Below are 13,669 nucleotides of genomic sequence, written 5' to 3'. Positions count from 1 at the left end.
GTCGAGATCGGCCTCTTCTTCACGGGATTTTAATTACCGGCGTGTCCTTACTTTTAATTAATTATCGTCCCGCGCGGCGCCTCTAAATAATTTTAATTAAAATCATCGAACAGGCCCGGTACACCCCGACTTGATTACGACATTTAATTACCCCGGTCGATATAAAACGGTTCGATACCTTCCTGGGAACTCGATAAGACCGATGAATACCGTATGGAGACATTGACAAAGGGTCTAGGTATAAGTGATTTTTTTAAATAACGCATACTTTGAGCTAAGTGTATTCTTTGGTTTGTAATTTTCGTTGTGGATTATCTTTGTGCGTCAGAAATCGGTATATTTTTGTACGATGGAATTCAATTAAAGTGTTTTTGTACAATATTACAATGGAAAGTATTAATTAATCTTCTTTTCTACTTTTCTTGGGATATTTCTGCAAATCAAATTATTAACATTCATTTAGGCATAATGAAGCTTCAGTTGTTTCAAATTTTCTTAATAATCTCCATGCTTTTGATTTATCTATTTTACAAAACTGTAACGAAACGTATAATTATCGCAGAGAACAAAAATCGCAAGGCAAATAATATTTATATACAAATCCATGTGCTTTCTGCATTTCGTTTAAAAAAAATCCTTAACTAAATTATTTATTATTCTACGAATCATTATACGCACACATGGTATTCTGATTACATACAAAACATATTAAAGTCAAATACTCAACAGCTTCTAATAAAGCTTCTCCAAAACCTTCAACCAAATAACGAACGTAACGAAAGAAACGAAATCCCAAACAATTAGTACATTAAAAAATCATTTGAAATAATCTTCACAACATATCTAAGAATTAATCATCGTCTCAGAAACAAGAGTGCCCGATCAAAAAGTCCGTAGCTCAATAATAATATTCCACCGCACGAGGTAGTAATCATCCCAGCCATTGCGTAACTTCATCCCTCATTGAAAATTACGGCCACGTTGTTCCCAGTTAGTACGCATATTTTGTTAATTCAACTAAAAACCCCTGATCTCATTAACCCGCCCCACGTTCCACTGGTGCAGTTACCTTCAGAACAGTTCCAGCTTATATATATATATATATATATTTTTTTTTCTCCTCTTTTAATACCGAGTACCAATTAGGACAACGGCGGAGTAAGTTCCCGGTGCCTCTCTTGAGCCGCCATAAAGCTGGATAGTTGGGAATACGTGTGTGCACGTGTGTGCGTGTGTGCGTGGGAGTAGGAGACCCCTTTCTCTCGCGTGACTCCAGATGGGGGCTTCTCCCCAGGGTGGCCGGTGGTGTTGGCCAAGCCAAAATGGTGGCTCCGTAACGGGGTGACCTCCGTGCCAGGGTACTTCGTAATGGCGAAGTTTACTTTGCCATTTGTATCGAGGAGAATGGAGGGGGTGTATGGGGACCGGCCGCGGGGACGTGGAAGAAGGAACCGCGAGACGAAGGGGGAGCAGGAGGAACGAGGACGAACGGGAAACCAGAGGAAAAGCACGGCAAGGGAGAGGGGCGATAAAGAGGGAAGAAAGGGTGCAAGACGAGAGGGCGGTCGGTTAGGAAATAGGGGGTGACGAATCCTTGGGTTTCGTAAAGCGGCAAAGGGGTTGAAACCCGCTGATAAAGGGGTGAAAAAGAGAAACAAGGACGGATGAAAACCGGTGGAAAAACATGGTAAGGGAGGGAGACGATAAAGAGGGAAGAAAGGGTGCAAAGCGAGAGGGTGGTGGGGTAGGGAATAGGGGGTGACGAATCCTTGGACTTTGTAAAGCGGTGAAGGGTTCGAAACCCTGAGATGAAAGAGTGAGAAGGAGAGACGGGGGTGTAAAAGAAATTAGAAAAAACAGGGAGACGGAGAGATAATACAAGGGGAGGAAGGGTACAAGACAACAGGAATAGGAGGTAGGGGGGTTACGAATTCTTGGGTTTCATGAAACAGCGAAGGGGTTGAATCCATGAGATAGATAGCGAAAGGAAGGGAAGAGGTTAAAGGTGAAATTAGAAGAAGAATAAAAAAACAGGGAGACGGCAAAGAGGGAAGGAAGAGTGTAAAACGAAGAAGATGAACAGAAATATGGTGTGGCGAACCCTTGTGCTTCACGAAAGGGTGAAGGGGTTGACGCGGCTATAATAATTCACGATACATAAAGCTAAAGTACCATGCCTGAAAGTTTCGGGATGGCGGGCGATGCGTCCATCGTCGATAAATTAGCTTAGACTTTTTGCATAATGCTGCCGGGGCTGAGGAGAAGGCAGCTCTCCTCGGCGCGGAGGAGTTGGCGGTGGTCGCGAGGGTCGTGCCTGCCACTCGTCCCCATGCGCAGAGGTGTACCTAACTACCTCAAACTCGTCTGCCTCCTCGGGTCAAATTAATTCCGGTATTAAAATTTGGCTTGCAAATATTCCCGACCCACGAGAGCACGCGTGTGCCAGGACACACGCACGGCCAAGCGTGTGCACTCCTCGTCGTTCGACAGCGTGTGCATTCATCTATGTTCCGGTTTTTCCTGGTCACGCACACGGCCGGCCCAACGCCCACGTATATCCGTGTACGCACGTAATTTACATCTGTTATTATGGAAGAGGCCTCTGGCCGGCCCCGCTCGTACTAGCGAGCCGATGCGCCCGCTGTCCTGTAGAAAGTGGTGAAAAACGCCCCCGGGTTCGGGAATTTCATTCGACAATGAACGCCGCCTCTCTTTCTCCTTCTTTTCTCGTCTTTTTGCGGATAATTTCCTCTATACGCTGGTTTTGACGTTTGGCCGACCCCTTCTATCTGTTAATCGAGTCGGTAACTTACAGCGGTTCCGCAGTTCTGATTATCTTCCTATTTGTCTCAAATCTTGATTATCTTGCTATGGGTTGTTTAGTAGGCTGCCGACGTCCGCGTAGTTGTTGAATGGAAAAATCTGGAAGATCGTGCGCGAGGAATCTGTAGAAATATGCGTATCTACACATTTATGTGTGGAACATTATGCATTTGCGATATTTATTGTAATTCGAGCTGCAATGTTGTGCAACCGTGTTTTTTTATGATATTGGCTGTAAATTGATGCTTCTTATTTACTGAAATTATTTTATATGCTGAAGGAAAAAGTGTTTTTGTTTTTCTGGTATGTTTTTTCATTCTTTGCCAATTATTTTATAGATTTGATAGAATAACTTTCTATATATTAAACTCTAAACTAAACTTCTATATATAATAAACTTTGATAGAATACAAATACAAAATAAGAATTACAATTGTGAAACTTCCTAAAATATCCGTCTTCAACACACATTATTTCATGTAGCATCTACAAAATTATGGAATTGCATAGTCATTCGCAGTCTTTTGTTTAGATATATATATTCCTGATTGATATATTTAACATTATTGGATTACATTCACTATCATTGTCATTTTATAACATACTTCTAACAAATTTGTTTCAGAATCTAAATTCTAATCATAAAATTCAAGTCGGTATCAAATTCGTACACAAGTCCAAAAGAAAATGAATATTACATCCCTGGAAAAAGTATTCCAAAGGAAAACTTCAGCGTCTCAAAACTGTTACTACAAACATTTATATAGGATACATTGACAATTATTTCGCGATTAATTAAACGAAGGTGAACAGGAGTCACGCACGTCCATAAAATCGCAGCCTGCCAACAGCCGTCACGGAGGATATAGTCGGTATACTCTCGTGGAAATTTTCATATTCATGTATTCATTGTTTATTGGCGGTCGTTGGGAAAAGGTTACCGGGGTAGGTGGAATCGACAGGAGCGAAACGTAAGAATAACAAGGCCCGCTCGTGAAAGATCCAGCAATATGTTACGTGCTACCAGCACGCACGATTGGAGATTGCTTGATCGTCCGAAACGGTCGATGCGCGATCACAGTTTACGTGTGAGTTTACAGCGCCCCACTCACCCCCGACTTTCAGCGCCGCTGGTCTTCCGGTATATGCATTGTTGGCAGATCACTTGATGGCAGGAGTGACTGATCAGGTTTTATTTGTTCTTATTTCAATTTCTTTTTTTCTTGTACTTGAGTGTATTTTAAGGTGGTCTCATTAACAGTAAAGCCATTGCCACCGACATTTGAATACATTCCTTATTACTTGATAATACTTAATACATAATGACTTATTGTATAATAATATACTAGTTGTGTGAATAATAATACAAGATATTCGGTATAGACACATCTTAATTATAATAAACTTAGGAAGTTAATTTGTCTGGAAAACTTAAGCACATTCTATTATCTCAATTTCGATTTCTTCCAATTTGCTATTTGCCAATACGGTTATATGCAACCGATAAAAACTATGAACGAACCACATAGTTTTGATATACTTTTTAGTCCCTCTTGACTTTGTGGCGTTTCGTTAAATATTAAAACATCTCCCAATAATACCTCGCATTGCACAGGAGATGAGCTCCGAAAGGATTGCTTGGCTGATCGGTTAGGTTTTATTTGATCCTATCTTATTTTCGATTTCTTCTAATTTGTTATTCGTCAATATGTTTATATGCAACCAATCGAAACTATTAACAACTCACACCGAAAAGCCTCCCTTGTCCTTGTGTCATCTTGGAGCTTATCTAATGAACAACGCTGAGTATTTTGCGCGAAAGGATGTGAATCAGGACTGGGTGTCCTTATTTTGGTACATGGTGATCGATTGATTCGCTGAAAATTGTTATATACCCGTTCGCCGCGAGTGTAAAACCACGGGCAGGTTTTCATTAATCGTTTCCCAGTCGGCGGTTTTTGCCTCTCCGTCGCGGTGGACATGTCGAAATTGCAGTCAATTTTAGGCGTAATCGGTCGACACTCTTTCGATTCGTTTGTTATTGATAGTTCCGGGGAGATGTCAGGTAAATTCGTAAAATATATTGCATCGAATAAAATTGTTAAATTGATTACTGATACATTACTATTTTGGGGAGAGAGCCAAAGAATTGTTTAATACATTTAAGTGAAAAATACGAATGGAAAAATTACATAAATTTGAAAAAATTAGTAAAAGTAAAAGTAATAAAATATTTATTGTCTTTATCTACCGTTTATCCTCTTTCAATATTTTCTTTGGGTTAAAAATAAGTTACTGTGGAAAATTACAAATTCATTATAATTATAGACATTGTGTAATAATTAGATCTTGATTGTGATATGAAATAAATTTCAAAGTGAAGAACATTTATGATCAGTATACTATTTTTGAAATTCACTTCTCTTTCATAGTAGATTTTCAATTTTTTATTTTATCTTAAGATTTTATATTTTCAATAGATGAAAAATGGAAATTAACAAATATTTAAATAACTAATACAATTTGTTTATCAGTTGTCAACAGCTACATATTAAAGAAATAATTAAGAAACAACAAATTATTTGTATAAATTCGTTCTGATGCCGCCATGAAATTAAACTTCAAATGCAACTGCTTTATAACTGAAAATTTTGTTCTCGCCTGAAAGAAAAACGTTACACTCTACCAGTATAAAAAATACTTTGTAATGTTACATTATAACGAAATAATTTTTTCCTAACACAAAATTGAAATCGATTTTCCGAATTCATGACTATTCTATTGAACAGATTTCCGCGCGATAAATAAATAAAAACCAACCCTGCAGGATATTCCATTCGTATGAAACAATCTTCAAACCCCAAAATATTGAATTCATGATTACGAATTCACGATTTGAAGGTTGATCATACGATGCAAGTTATTTGATTGAAGTTATTTGAAAAAAATATGTCGCCCATGGATACCGTGTTACTTTGTCATACATTTAAATACAGGAATTTTCGTGCCGCTTAATGTAAACCCCGGCCAGCTTTTGTAAGCGAGCGTGATCTGCGGATTATTTCATCGGTCAGGTATTTATTGCGTTTGCGTCCATAAAAAAACTGGCATAGCGCGCTTCTTTTTCCAGTTTCGCGGTTGAAAAATGCCTCGTCCATTTCGAAATCCTTTTTGGAATTAGCCGCCGCTTCTCCGAGCAGGATCAAGCGGTGTCCCGCGCGCTTCCCTGTCGGATATGCTTTTGTTCGCCGTCTTTATTCTTGTTTTGTCCCGACACAATTTTTTCCCCACAATTTCTGCCGTTTCTCCTCGTTCTTATCATTCTTACTTAATGCTTGTTTTCCGTGCGGACAGGTTTCCAATGGCGACCATTTCTGAAGTCGTCGTCGCCTCTGCCACCGCCGTCGCCGTCGCCGTCGCCGTCGCCGTCCCGCGTAAACGTGACAGCACTTTGTTTCGAGGGACTACGAGAAATTCTGAGATCCATTATATTTCCAAGTCCTTTGACTCTTTGCCTGTGATAAGCGCGTCAGTCTCCGGCTTCGGGGTCCTTTCACCGGAAATTTCTTTCAGAGGCCACTTAGCGCATGAAACGATTACCCTCTCGAGTTTTTACGATTCAATTCCCGCGACGTTATCGTGCCTTTTATATCACGAATTTCTGGATGGCCTCTTCATTGTCCCTGAACGCCGTGGATTTCGATAATATCCACCCCTCGGACGGACCGTCATCCTCTCTGTGGTCTATTTTACACGCGACGCTGGTCTATTAATATTCGCGTCAATTGTTTCGCCGTTTTCATAGCCGCGCTCATTACACGTTCCTTGCTGCCGATGATTTTCGTATCGGTAGTTAAATGTAATTCCTTTTTCGCTATGAATTGCCTTTAATATTATAATTAAAATATTGAAAATGAGTTCCCATTCTATGAAACGTACGTTCAATTTGTATGTTAGAGTTTGACTTTAACGTCTAACTTCGAAATTTTATTAACAGAGCAAGATTAGTTTACAAAGATTGATTATGTGTAAAGCCCATTTGTTTACTCAGTTAAATAAATCTTTATTATGATCTATACAGTATTCGAGCGGTTAAGTTGGAATTATATTAACTTCCTGAATTTTTCCGTTAAATTTTCTATTAGTTCGTTAACGAATTATTTCCATGTAAATAGATAAAGCGACGGAAACGCGAAAGCGTCGCAAAATTTTTCTCGTGTAATTGCACAATACTGAGAATCTTTTTAGTCACACTTAATCGTTAGACAAATCGCGCAGCAGGGACAAATGCAAAGGGCCGTTTATAAGCGTCGACTTACGGAGGCTATGGCACAGACATCCGACCACGCACGCATACGAGAGGGGCATGCACACAGAGCAGCGCGCACACACTTCTACATGCGAGTCCTACAAACACGGGATTTCCTCTTGGCCATTTTTAACGAACTTTTTCCGAAACTTCAATCTATATAACTCATTCTCGCGCAGACGGCACATTCATTTTTCCACGGTAGTTGAGCTTTTACATCGTCTGCATCTCTTCACCGCCCACTGGCCACCCTGCATAAGTAATTTTCTGCCCTGCATAGGTAATTTTCATGACGACCTCGTAGTTGTCGGCATTGTTCAAGCTAATGTCTAGCATCTGAATAAACGTGTTTATCCCTCGGGGGAATTGCAGGAAATACACAGTTACAGCGTAACCGGGACTAGAAACGTCGCTTTTCAGTTTTATCAATTGATAAAAGGCGCCGGTCCCGGGTGTTGCGTATTACGTTTCCACTGGAAATTCACCAACCATATGCAGATTATATTTCTTTAATAATTAAGCCTCTTAGCGATGGTAAATTACGGTGAATTCATTTTCCGTGCACTGGGTATTAGTACGTGAATGGGTTTCAACAATGAAACTAGTATAAGAACATTCCACTCGAGTGTATCGGGTACGCGGAATCACGTTGTCCGGTGTACCATTTCGAACAAAGCACCGAAAATATTGCAACGAAAAATTGTTAATTATTTAAAATTTGTTTGAAGCAAGTAACAATATTAATTACTCATTATGCCGTGGAATGAATAAGTTTGATAATCGTATTATTTAAAGAAAAATTATTCCAGATTGGAATAAATCACTTATATATTGTACAATAACAATTTACAATTATATACGTTTGCAACATTCAATTAACGATATCAAATTTACAATATTAATATTTAATCTTCAGATCAACTACAGACTTACAACAAACATAAATTCATCTTTTCACAAAATCATTAATAACAATATACCTTCGACAAAACGATCATGAAAGAGCTCCCGAAACAAGCTTAAATCTACGAAAACACAAACGACTCCAATTAACCCCCCCAAAAATGGAACCAGAGCAAATCAAAAAGGAGTAACCCTCCACCAAAGCAGAATTGCGACAGAAGATGCGAGTACCCTTCCGAGACACTAGTTCCAGCGGAGTACAAAGGGGTTGCCTTCGAATCGTTTGCGAGTGCAGTCCGTCAACCTTGGTTATATTTGTACCCGTGTGCGCGGTCCAGCGATCAGAACCGTCCGTCAAAGTGGAAAACGCTCACACACCCCTCTGTCCCCAGCCCCTGACGCCCACACTTCTTTCCAATCGGTCGAGCTTGCGCCTCCAAAATAAAGTCGAAGAGACGCGACCCACAGTCTGACGGAGTCGATCAAAAGGAGAGGGGAAGAAAGGCGCCGCGCTGGGATGGCTACCCTCTTAACAGGAACAGAGAAACGAATTTACCCGGGAAACGAGTCGGAGGGCCTCTTCGTTTCCAATTGATCCGGGGTTGTGATCAAAACTCTGGCATACTGAATTTGATCTGCTGAAAGCTTCTTGTAATTGAACGTAATGCTCTCGTTCCGCCGCGTCCGGCCCCCCGAAACGTTCCTCGTGAAAGGAGGCCGGAGAAAACGGACCGAGGGTAGAAAATCGAGCCGTAGAAAACGCCCGAAGGAAAGGGGTTGAAGATGGACCGACGCAGGGTGTGTGTGTGGGGGGTGGAGAGGGTGGTCGCCGGGGGACGACGAGAAAATAAGAGAGAGAGCCGGGGACGAGCCGTCCGAGACGGCTGTTGCGAATTCGATTGTCCTCCGACTGGCATCCCTTCCTCTCCTTGAAATATCCTCGGACCCTATTTTCCACGTAGTCTGAAGCAACCCTCGCGGGCAGTGCCGGTCTCCCGAGGAAAATCTTCTTTCTCTTTCTCTTCATTGCTCCCTTTCTCTCTTCCTCTCTCTGTCAGTCTCTCTCTCTCTCTCTCTCTCTCTCGCTCTTTTAGCTCGGTTCCTCTTCCTTCCCCGCGAAACAGCGCGCGAAACCTCTCCAAATAAAGTCCCCGTCGCGTTAGGGGGATGGCGCGCAATTTTTCGCTCGTTGCACCTGCGGCTGTCGGGTCCGACCTACCGTCATCGATCAGGGCGTTCGGAGGCCGATCGCCGATCAGAAATGCTTTAAGGGTGATACTCCGTTATGCGGACGCGTAAAGGAGATAGGTGACACCCCAGTGTTCTGGGTACGTTCTGGAGGTGGGATCGATTCGTGACATGGATCTCCCGATATCCGAATGGAATGAATGGCATGGAATTTTGGCTACGGTAAGCAGTGGGTCACTGCGGATCGTACGTTTGTTGGTAAATATGGTGGCACGGGCTCCTACTGTTGATGAGATCAACAGGGTTGATTTCGGATCAAGTGTGAAACTAGGGACAGTGGAACGTTTGTTACCGTTTGATCTGATTTTTGTTTTATTTCGATTCCGGTGCGACTTTTAATCGCGTAGGTAATACATTTTTTAAAGGAATCACTCCGGATTTTGGGGCGAATCGGATATTTCAGTTTTTTGCTTATAAAACAAAAGTTTTTAAGTTTTTTAATAATATTTTTTACTGATATTGAAGTCGAATTAGTAACAAATTTATGAAAAATTGTAGGTCAGTTTGAACTATTAGTTTTTTTATGTTAAATCAGAACTGATTCGTTTCGCCTCGGTCTGCCCTATGTAGATGATAAAAATAAGAAAGAATTACAATATTTAAACGCTTTCGGGGAAGAAACAGATACCATGTGCAAAGTGTTATTAAGAGATTTGTTTAGGAGCGCATGCGAAAAACTTGTTCAATAATCATTTCCAAATGTCGTGACCACATTGGAATGTTCACGAATGTTTTATATCAAAATTAAAAGTGACTTCCATTTGATATCATTGATAAAGCTTATCGAATCGCCTTATTCCAACTTTCATCGATAAAAAGAGTATCGGGAACAATTTACACGAGGTGTGCGATATTCCACAGGGAAACAAAAAAGCTCCCCTGCTTGCTTCAGTTCGTATATTTGGTTGAATCAGTTTGCTGTAGGTTTCATTTTCGCAAAAAATATATTTACGTTTCATTCAATCAATGGAAAATGCAGTTAAAAACGTTTTCATTTTTTTTACGAATTTGTCACTGTGAGCTTACAAAATAAAAAAATTTATATTTTTTTTCTTAACAATTTGGAAGAGTTAAACAAATTTACTACATTGACAAACACTTTTCGTCACAGTAAAAAGATTACTATAGTTTAAATAATCTACATAAAATTATAATATTTTTCACAATTTTTATAGTAAACAAAAATATATCCAGAAACAAACGAGAGATCTGAAAAAACTGAATATAATACAATACCATATCTTTAAGTAATGCATATTTTGATGTTACTTGACAGAATTCAAAATTATATCACAGACAATTCGTATTTTTCTTAAATCATAAACTTAATATAACGCTAATTGATATCACTTTTTGTGACAATACCTGGTACGAAAGAAACGGGAAAAATGATTTCATTTATAATTAAAAAATCCATTAGAAACCACCATAAAAAAAGAATAGTAAAAGAATAAAACGTGTTAGAGTTCAATATCAAGATTACGTCTCAGACTGCCAATCAAAACTGCTGATCGAAGCGGTGGGCCGTCGACACCGGGGCCAGGGTCGTGAAAAATGGCACACGATACGCGGGCAACAGCGACACGAAAAGCAAAAACACGCCACGTGTTGCATTCGAAATAAATAGCCGGCCGCGTAATAATGTAAACAGTATAACAATCATCGGCATTACGTAATTATATCGGGCAGCGGCGGTATTACCGATAAAGCGGCAATACCGTAATTTGTCGGGTGTCAAAGTTTTCGAGGAAAATATCGAAAAATTTCCACGCGCGCGGCGTGTGTGTACCATTGAGCTCTCTCGCAGCCGCGTCGCTTCTGTGGTTCGCTGGATATTATCAGATGGAGTATTGCCAACAGGTGATTCCGAAAATAACAATAATTTAATTTCCCGAATGTATGGGTCACGAGGACTTTCGATTTCACATTAATTAAGTATCCACGTGTGTGGATTACGCTCCACAGGTTCGTTTGTATATCGCGTTACGATATTATAAATCATTGTAAGCTTTGAATTATGAGTTCATCAACTTAGTCTGAAGAAAAATACAAATCCCGGCTACATTATCGGATAGTATTCGACGACGATTGTTCGATACGCTCTCCGCTAATATTTTCGAAACCTGATAATTGTGGGACGGAACAATCATACGATTTTCCAGAATTGGCTGACAACGATATGTAAAGTTCAAATACTCCATATGGTCAAAACCATATTACCTACGAACATTATCGAATCAATGTTCAAAGAATAGAGCAACATTCCATCGAATATACCGCATTAGATAATAGTAATTTCGAACCATTGGCATTGCTGGATCAGATTCCGTTTAATCGGGTAACAGAAGCGGAACAAAAAAAAGACGCATTCCTGTTTAACCCTCCATCTGACCGGGATCCTCTTCCAGAAGACAATCATCCCCCGGAAAAGCCCGGGAGACTCGTAGGACAGTCGGAGATCTCCCAAACACGAATGTATTTTTAAAGTAAAACGTTAGTGCCTAATGTTCGTCCACATTTTGCGCTTAATACAAGATCGTAGGGGGGAATCAAGGGAATAAGAGCGGCTGAGAGAGCCGCGTGCGCCTGTGTATGTGTGCCACATCGGCCGGGGCGGCCGTGTAGGGTGCTGACGGTGGTCCGCGAAGGGTGGAGAAAACACCGCGTACAGAGAGAGAAGGAGAAAGAGAGCGGCAGAGAGGATGAGAGGGGCGTGAAAGAGAGGAAGAGAGAAAGAGTACGGGAGACGTGAAGTAGGATGAGAGGATGGAAGGTTTGCGGGGTCGGTGGCAGAAATCCCCTTCGCGCTATCTCGTGGTAGGGCTGTTTTTCGCGGCTCGCAAAATGGCCGCCACCCCCACCATCACGCCCAGCTCCGGCCTCGAGGGTGTAGAGCGCTCGAATTTTCTCCATCCTGTTCTCTTTCTATCCGGCTCGTTCGTTTCCCGTTCGTTCGTCATTCGTTAGTACACCCCTTCTCTCGTCGAACCGGCGCTCCGGCCTCTTTCAACCCTCTCCTGCCCGGACCCCCGGCCGAGCCGGAACGTTTCCCCTCTACTTTCCGTTTTCCACCACCATTCTTGCAAAACCTCCCCTCCACCGTAGTTGTAGGGCTTGCTCAGCGCCACTGGCGGGAACTAGAACTAGCCTGCCACCCTCTCGCGCGTCCTTCTTTGTCCCCCGTAGCCGGCCGATCCTCTGTCCCGGTCCCACCGTTCTCCGTTGTTTATGCAAGACCTCTCCTTTCACCGCGCCGCTTTCATCCCCCTCTTTTTCTGTCTCCTTCCTTTTTTTTCGTCCCTCTATCCGTTTTCCACCTCCTCAACCCCTCCACGTGACCCTCCTCCGTCGAGCCTCGACTCCTACTTGCTCTCCACCCACTACGTCTCCGTGTTCTATCTCTTTTTCCGTTCCCCTCGGAATGCCCCACCACTGGAGACAGACTGTTCCCTGTATGTATATACATGTGTGTATATACGGCCGGTACACGGTGTCCGGCGAGGTCGCGCAGGAATATTGTTACGTAGAACGCGAATGAAATTTATAACTAATTACGGGAAAAGTTTAGATGACCGTCGGGCCGTTCGCCGACCGGAAAGGGAGTGATCCGATGGCTGATTGGAATATATATGTCTATATGTATATATATATATATACTGTATACATATATATTTACGTGTGTATGTTTGCATGTGTGCATGTATGGATATGTGTATGGTATGTATGGATATGGTATATACTTATATGCCTCTGTACGTACGGATTCGCTACATGCTCGCGCGTATATATAGGTGAGACGACGCGGAGACAAGGGGACGGAAAGAACGGTTTCGGTCAGACAGTCGGGATTTGTGCCGGTATAGAAACCAAATTACATTAATTAGGGTATTAAGCGTCCTCGGTTGTGCGGCGGGAAAAAAAGGTTGGCCTAGGGGTTGCGGGACCTCGATGAACGCGGCTTAAGACGGATTCCACAGTTTTCGTGTGATAGAGAATTTTAAAGCGTGCCCCGCATTTTTGCTAATTAGTCCATACATCGATGTTTCGAGTTTCGAGTCGTTGAGGAACGGGGCTGTAATAAATGTCCCCTGTGTAGTTGATCGTCTATTGAGTCGGCGGAGAGGAATACTTGTATAAGTGGTCGCCGTAATTTCGCTTTTTAGAATCCTTTTTTGGCACCTTAAGATAGGATACCTATTTACTTTAAGAAGAAAAATTATGAATCAGATTTAAAGAATAATATTTTTCGATGATATTGAAGATTTACTGTAGAGATGTTTTACTTAATGAAAATGAAAATTTTTGTATCTATGAAAGAAATTGAATAATACGTTTTATACCGTAAAATTACGCTGGAAATTGGGAAAGTACTTTATCCATTCTTTA

This window comes from Nomia melanderi, chromosome 8 (assembly GCF_051020985.1).
Source record: "Nomia melanderi isolate GNS246 chromosome 8, iyNomMela1, whole genome shotgun sequence".
Taxonomy (NCBI): Eukaryota; Metazoa; Arthropoda; class Insecta; order Hymenoptera; family Halictidae; genus Nomia; species Nomia melanderi.
Note: the sequence above shows the minus strand (reverse complement) of the source record.